The sequence below is a fragment of the Myotis myotis genome, unplaced genomic scaffold (genome assembly GCF_014108235.1).
Source record: "Myotis myotis isolate mMyoMyo1 unplaced genomic scaffold, mMyoMyo1.p scaffold_m19_p_2, whole genome shotgun sequence".
NCBI lineage: Eukaryota > Metazoa > Chordata > Mammalia > Chiroptera > Vespertilionidae > Myotis > Myotis myotis.
Genome location: NW_023416324.1, coordinates 93559372 through 93568176, shown reverse-complemented (window position 1 = coordinate 93568176; position 8805 = coordinate 93559372).

Here is an 8805-nt window from a genome sequence, read left to right as displayed (position 1 = left end):
ATATACATAGAATCATCCAATGTTTACCCTTTTGTAACAGACTTATTTCACTTAGCAAAATATCCTCAGGTTTCATCCATGTAGTAGCATACGTCAAAAATTCCTTCTCTTTTAAGGTGGAACAATGTTCCATTGTATGTATAAATCACATTTTGTTCATTCATTCATCCATCCATGGACACTGAGTTGCTTCTACCTCTTGGCTATTGTGAATAATGCCACTATGGCCCTAACCAGTGTGGCTCAGTTGGTTGAGCATCATCCCATGCATCAAGATGTTGTCAGTTGAATTCTAGGTCAGGGCACGTTCCTATGTTTCAGGTTTGATCCCTAGTAGGGAGCCTGCAGGAGGCAGCCAATCAATGATTGTTTCTCATCATTGATATTTTTATCTCTTTCTCCCTCACCCTTCTCCCTGAAATCAATAAAAAATATATATAAAGTAAAATCAACCTAATCAATTAAATAAAACACCAAAGGGAAACAAGCTGTAGAGGCTCTAAAGCAGTGGTTCTCAACCTTCCTAATGCCGCGACCCTTTAATACAGTTCCTCCTGTTGTGGTAACCCCCAACCATAAAATTATTTTCATTGCTACTTCATAACTATAATTTGGCTACTGTTATGAATCCTAATGTAAATATCAGATATGCAGGATGTATTTTCATTGTTACAAATTGAACATAATTAAAGCATAGTGATTAATCATGAAAACAATATGTAATTATATATGTGTTTTCCGGTGGTCTTAGGTGACCCCTGTGAAAGGGTCTTTCGACCCCCATAGGGGTCGCGACCCACAGGATGAGAACCACTGCTCTAAAGGAAGTATTGTCTAAAACTCCTGCTCTGGGACATCCAAATTATAAACTTCCTTCCTTCCTTTTCACACATGAAAGTAAAGGAAATGCTTTAGGAGTTCTAATTCAGAAACATGGAGATCATCATAGGCCTATAGGGTATTAGAGTCAGCAACCACATTCAGTAGGAAAAAGCTCCATTCCTGTAAAAGGGTGATCTCTACTACAGCTATCTAAACTAATAAAAGACAAACATGCAAATTGACCATACCTTTGCTACACCTTAAGCCATGCCCAACAGCCAATCAGAGTGACTATATGCAAATTAACCCAACCAAGATGGCGGCCGGTAACCACAGAGCTGGAGCAAGCAGGAGGCTTGCTTGCCCCAATGATGGAGGAAGCCAAGCTGCATCAGCAGCTCTGAGCTCCACTCACAGCAACAAAGTTTCAATTATAGAAGGTAAATAAACCGCAGAATAAAAAAAGAAAAAAAGGAGGGGCTGGGAGCTTCCGTCACAAGAGGGCTTGGCCAGCCTGAAAACGGCTCTCAGACCCTCACACAGACTGGCCAGGCACCCCAATGGGGAATCCCACCCTACAGGGGGTATGGCCAGCCTGAAAACAGCCATCAGCCCCTCACCCAGGCTGGCCAAACCTCCATGGGGTGAGGGTCCCCACTGTGGGGGAGGCGGGGGGCTTGACCAGCCTGCAAACAGCCATCATCCCCTCACCCAAGCTAGCCAGGCAACCCAGTGGGGACACCCACCCTGAAGGGGGTGTGGCCAGCTGTAAACAGCCATCATCCCCTCATCCAGGCTGGCCAGGCACCCGAGTGGGACCCCCACCTTATCCGGGACACCCTTCAGGACAAACCAGCCGGCCCCCACCTGGGCACCAGGCCTCTATCCCATATAATAAAAGAGTAATATGCAAATTGACCCTAACAGCAGAAAGACTGGGAATGACTGGTCACTATGACACACACTGACCACCAGGGTGCAGATGCTCAATGCAGGAGCTGCCCCCTGGTGGTGCCAGCACAGCGGTGGTGGCGGGAGCCTCTCTCGCTTCCTCAGCAGCACTAAGGATGTCCAACTGCAGCTTAGGTCTGCTCCCCGCTGGTAAGTGGACATCCCCCGAGGGCTGCTGGGCTGCCAGAGGAATGGATGTCTGACTGCCAGATTGGGCCCGATCCCCCAGGGAGCGGGCCTAAGCCAGCAGGTAGACATTCCCTGAGGGGTCCAAGACTGCAAGAGGGCATAGGCCGGGCTGAGGGACCCCCTCGAGTGCACAAATATTTTTGCACTGGGCCTCTAGTCCTATCTAATAATAGACAAACATGGTAATTAACTTTACCTCCAACATGCTTCCCATTGGCTAATCAGGACGATATGCAAATTAACTGCCAACCAAGATGGTGGCTGGCAGCCAGGCAGCTGAAGTGAACATGAGGCTTACTTGCTCCAGTGATGGAGGAAGCCAAGGTTCCCTGCCTGCCACAGCCCTGCTCTGAGCTGCACTCTAAGAAACAATGTTGCAATTATAGAAGCTAAACAAACCCAGAAACCTGCTTTCAGCAGCCGAGGTCTCAGAGCTGGAGCCGAGCCTCAGAACTAAAGCTGGCTCTTATTTCCAGTGACAGCCATAGAAGGTAAATAAATCCTAGAATTGAAAAAAAGAAAAAAAGGAGAGGTTGGGAGCTTCAGTCACCCACCAGCCTTAAAACAGCCCTCAGCCCCTCACCCAGACTGACCAGGCACCCCAGTGGGGACCCCCCCACCCTGAAGGGGATATGACCAGCTGCAAACGGCCATTATCCCCTCATCCAGGCTGGCCAGGCACCCGAGCAGGACCCCCACCCTGATCCGGAACACCCTTCAGGGCAAACCAGCAGGCCCCCACCCGGGCACCAGGCCTCTATCCTATATAGTAAAAGGGTAATATGCAAACTGACCCTAACAGCAGAAAGACTGGGAATGACTGGTCACTATGACACACACTGACCACCAGGGGTCAGATGCTCAATGCAGGAGCTGCCCCCTGGTGGTCAGTGAGCTCCCAGAGAGGGGAGCTCTACTCAGCCACAAGCCAGGCTGACGGCTGCCAGTACAGCAGTGGTGGTGGGAGCCTCTCCTGCCTCCTCAGCAGCGCTAAGGATGTCCGACTGCAATTTAGGCCTGCTCCCCACTGGCACATGGACATCCCCCAAGGGCTGCCGGGCTGCCAGAGGGATGTCTGATTGCCATCTTAGGCCCAATCCCCTGAGGAGCAGGCCTAAGCCAGCAGGGTGTCATCCCCTGAGGGGTCCCAGACTGTGAGAGGGCACAGGCTGGGCTGAGGGACCCCCTCCCCCCCCCCCAAGTGCACAAATTTTTGTGCACCGGGCCTTTAGTATTACATAAACAGACCAAAGATGTTTTCATGGTCTCTCCTTTAACTATTTATGTTCCGAATCTGTTGAATCTTCACTGAACTCTCATCACACTCAACACTTCTCTGTCAGTTGATTGACTTCTCATAAAATGCTCCTACTTTCTACACATTACATTGTTTTAACTCAGTGTAATTGCCTTAACCCTACAAAACTTTGTTACCCTCTTTACCAAAAAAAAGACACACAGAATTGTATTTAGTTTACTAACCACTTCTTGTTCCTAGGGATGATTTTCAGGAAACTCTTATTGATAATACTGACTTAATTTGGTTCACAGATAAACCTTATCTGAAAAATAAATAGGAAAATTAGCTTATGACTTTGGAATGTTATGCAGACAGCGAGGCTTCTTAACTTCCTCAGGAAAGTCCATAAAAAATGGAAAACTATTTGCAAAATTTTTAAATACCAAACAATGGACAATGATCAAATCCCCAGGACATTCTAAAGTTACCACCATGAAAACAAAAGGAAATCATTTTTCAAATGCTGCAGCTAAGCAGGCAGCACTGAACAATCAAGTTATCCAAACCTAAGAAGTTCTTTACTTTCTGTTAAATAACAAAAAAAAGACTATCTTTTCCATTTTCAATAGAGAGCTATGAAAAAATACTATGGCAACAAAAAGGGGGCACCTTTGACCCAGACAGACAGATATGCCTTAGAACCAATCAGAAATCTATTTTACCTCTAGAGTCCTAATTCCCTGTACTTCAACTTGTATATGAACTAACACATTGGGGTCCTGAAAGATGATCTCATGGAGTAAACAATATTACTGGACGCCTTCTCCTACAGTAGCTCATAAAGTGCACAACAGATGTTCTAACTGTCCAAAATGTAACCCAGAAAGCCACTCCATGGATCCCAAGGACATTTCCTACTTCCTTTAGGTCAGTGATGGCGAACCTATGACACGCGTGTCAGAGGTGACATGCGAACTCATTTTTTTGGTTGATTTTTCTTTGTGAAATGGCATTTAAATATATAAAATAAATATCAAAAATAAAAGTCTTTGTTTTACTATGGTTGCAAATATCAAAAAATTTCTATATGTGACACGGCACCAAAGTTAGGGTTTTTCAAAATGCTGACACGCTGAGCTCCAAAGGTTCGCCATCACTGCTTTAGGTCCATTTGTGGTATGGCAACTGGATTTTATCCCAATGCCACCATTCAGGAATACAAATATATATATTAGTGATTTTTATGTTTTCTCTGGGTTAAGGCAATCCCTGCTGGGGAACAACAGCCTTAAGGGTTGGTAAATTGCTATAAGTAAAAATAATTCCCAATGGGAAATTCCCTCTGAATTACATAGTGACTGAGAGACCAATTTCCCTGGGCAAATAATAAAAATCCATGTGTACATTTGGGCTATACTATAGCATTGCCATTGTGCTTGTCATTCCCAGTGTTCTGGACTGGGGTAACGTAGCTAAAAATATAATCAAAATTCAAGTAGCCAAAATTTCAGAAGCTTTTAATCTCCCCTGGGTGAGCTTCTTTGGAATTCTGCTGACTGCATCAAGTAAATGTCAAAGTAAGAAACATTCAGACCTGTGAAGAATTTCTGTCAGCCAAACTGTCAATAATTTGCCTGGAAGCAAAATCTCAAGGGACTGAGACAATGGTCCAGAGAATGGCAGTTTTGCCCCTTATTTTATACATTTACAATCAAAAGAGAAGACTCGAGTTGGTTACATGAAATTCAAAGTAAAGATTAACCTTTGTCAGGGAAGGTACAGGTCTAGGACATGACTACCCACCATATAAAGTTTTCATTTCACCCAAGAAACCAGAAATACCAATCAGAAAGGATATGTGCACCCATATGTTCATAGCAGCACAATTCGCCATAGCTAAGATCTGGAAACAGCCTAAGTGCCCATCAGTAGATGAATGGATTAGAAAACTGTGGTACATCTACACAATGGAATACTATGCTGCTGCAAATAGAAGGAACTCTTACCATTTGCAACGGCATGGATAGAACTGGAGAGCATTATGCTAAGTGAAATAAGCCAGTCAATGAAGGAAAAATACCACATGATCTCACTCATTCATGGATAATAAAGACCATTATAAACTTATGAACAATAATAGATACAGAGGCAGAGTTGCCTCAAACAGATTGTCAAACTGCAGCGGGAAGGCCAGGGAGGGTTGGGGGGCAGGAGGGAGGGGGGTAAGAGATCAACCGAAGGACTTGTATGCATGCATATAAACATAACCAATGGACATAAGACACTGGGGGGTAGGGGAGGCCAGGGGATTGTCAAGGGCAGGGGGAAAAAAAGGACACATATGTAATACCCTTTGTAATACTTTAAGCAATAAAACAATTTAAAAAAACACACACACAATATAAATCCATAAAAAAAGAATGCCTTCACCCCATATACGAAAATGCCAGCTAAATGCAAAGGCCCAACACGACTACATCAGAAGCAGCTAAATTTCCATGATTTTGTATATGGTGGCCAAAAAAAACCCATAGACAGGCTGTTGATATATTCCTCCTAAGTTATGAAAAAATCAATTTCCAAACCTTCATACTGAAATAGCTCAAGAAGGGATAGCAGAGAGACTTTGCAAATGGTTTTTCTCCATCCAAAGGCAAACTACAGTGAACTTTATTTGTAACAAAAGATAATTTAGCAATAAGAACAAAGTCAGTAAATAGAGGGTTTCCAGACATATCATTTGGGGCCCAAGAAATGCCATCTTTGGCATAAATAGTATTGGTCTGTCATTTCTTACCTTGGCAGCAAGATGTTCTGTAGGTGGAAGGAAGTTGTTCTTACTCATTGGCTTGGAAGGTCTCTATTTTAATCCTTTCAAGGTAGAAGATTCTGATATAACCCCCCAAAAGGTTCAATAAATAGACAGAGATCTTTTTATAAAAGATAATCAATATTTAATAGAATAATTTAACTCTGGGGAAATATCACATCCTCAATATAACATGACATCTAATTTTGGGGAGGCATTTTGCTTAATTTACTGTTTTGTCATTACTGTTGGGGGGGGAGGGATGTTGACTGTTGTTGTTGGGAGGGTGTCTGTTTTAGCTTTCCTGGTTGTTTTATGCAGAAGCAGGTGTGTTAGATGTGGTGGTCCCACTTCTGCCACATCCCCATTATGAATAAATCTCTAAAAAGAGAATTCCAAGACCCTTAAGGCAAGTTGATGGGAAGATGTTAAAGGAGCCCTAGTTTCATACCTCAGCCAATTCCTAATAGCACTAAATTTTTTCACCACTCTAGTGACTTCTTCATTTCCAACATCAAGGGTGCAATTTGCTCCCCAGTAAGAACCAAATGGGACTCTTTCTTGTTTTTATATATTTAGTTAATTATTTTTTTATTCATCAACTACTGTGTTTCTCCTTTATGCCAGGCAGTATGTTAAACTAGTCAGGTCACGGTGATTAGGAGAAAGATTCTGTCAGCCAGAAGTTTATGGATAACCAGCTCCCAAGATAACCGAATTCCCTCCTGTGGCTCCTATTCTTTTGAGCAGAATTATTTCTTCTTAACAGACCCTTCCTCCAGGGTCTTGAATCTAAACCCTGAACCCAAATATTTTATCAGAAGTCTTTCTAATTTCTCTTTAAATTGCTGTCTAAGTTGAGATGTCATCCAGAATCTGGAAAAGAACTGAGCTTCTTGGACAGTAAGTGGCCCTTGTTAAACAGAGCAGAGGTCCAATCGCAGCATCAGATGGACCTCTGTATCTGGAAGTAAACCCAGCCACTGATTCAGGTCCCACTGTGATCCCTGGTCCTTCCAGTTCTCTTCCCTTATGAACTCAGGTCTCTGACAACAAATGCATGAAACATTTCTGAAAAAGAAAACCCATAAAAGGAGGTAGAGAATTATGTGTTCAAAAGCCCTATTTGTTGACTCCTACATTAAGGGGAAGGTTTACTTATAAAGCTCAGACAGCTAATGCAATACTGAGTTCAAATGCTGTTTTCTCTAAAATACTATTGTTTGAATACTATTGTTAAAATACTATTGCCCTCAATAATCTAGAATTATTAGACTTTTGATCTGGAACTGAAGGGGCCCAAGAGGATAGAAGACTTTCCCACGGTTAATCCTGTCCCACTACTCGTATTTCTAGCCTCATTTCCAGAGATGATTTTTAACTCTTTCTTTTCTTCATTTGCCAATGGTGTCCTCCATGTATGACTATTTATAATTTAAAATGTATCACATTTGCACCATCTCCTAACCTGAAGCAGCAATGCTTGTCTTATCCTCTGGAGACTCTCACTCTAAAAGTCACCCCTGTGCTAATGTACAGATAGAAGCTCAGAAAGGCAGAGAAAGTAAGACAGAAAGAACAGCAGTCCAAATGAAATCATCCCTATTTATAATTTTTAAATTATGTAGCTCTACTTGAATTTTAACATAAGGGAATAAAGCTAAAGAAATTATAGTTTTGACAGCTGTTCATTCGTCAGCCTATAATATTGATTCCTAGAAGATTTCTTTCAAGTTAAACAAATTTTAAATATTAAGAGATATAAATCATTATTTAAGGAGGAAAAAAAAACTCATGATTTATATTGAAGCCTCAACCTGAACCTATACTATGAAAGATGAGGAAATTAGCATTAGAATAATAGTACTAACTCCTATCTCCCCAAATTGTGATATTTAGTTAATTATAAGTTTTATAGCATTTATATTCTGTTCTGCTAGAACAATTCCCACAGTTATTTATTATATATTTGTAATATATTTCAGTATATTCTATGCCAAGTATGGGTCCGAAGGACTTGTATGCATGCATATAAGCATAACCAATGGGCATAAGACACTGGGGGGGTAGGGGAGGTCAGGGGAAAGTCAAGGGGAGAAAAAAAAAGGAGACATATATAATACTTTTTGTAATACTTTAAGCAATAAAACAATTTTTAAAAAAAGTTTTCATTTTAGACCATTCTTTGTGGTGATTTTAGGTTTCTGAGTTTGTACGGCCACCAGGCAGGCCTCCCCTGAGGTTGTCAGTCTAGTATGTGGCTCCTTTTTGTCCCCAGCAGCTTAACAAGATCAAACCAAACTTCATTTCAAACTATAGGAGCCCCAAAATAATGAGACTCAAGGACAAGCCAGGATTTCATAGCATTTGTATATTTCCGTCCCCTGGAAGCTAATTCACAGGCCAAAGGAGTGTGGGAGACCTTGAATGCACAGCATCGGGTGGGGTTTGCTCCTTTTAAACTTGTTCTGCGCGGTCAAAACTTGGTCTGTGTAGGAGGAGCCGGCACTTTTCTGGTCACCGAGGGCATAACTGAGTTTCTGCAAAGCCACACCACGCTGGTGGGTCTCGCACTGTGGTCTCCCGATTGAAATCCTCGGGAGAGCCGGGCCTTGGTTTGATTATTGTCTCTGGTGGCTCCGCGGGCGAGGTGACTACAACCAGCGCAGGAAGGACACGCGCCCCTCCCGCAGCGGCCCCTCCGGCAGGGGGAGCGCGTGCGGAGCCGCCAGCCTCGGGCTGCTGGGTGCGGCTCCGGGCACCTGCGCTCACCTGGTCACCTGCCCGCCTCCCT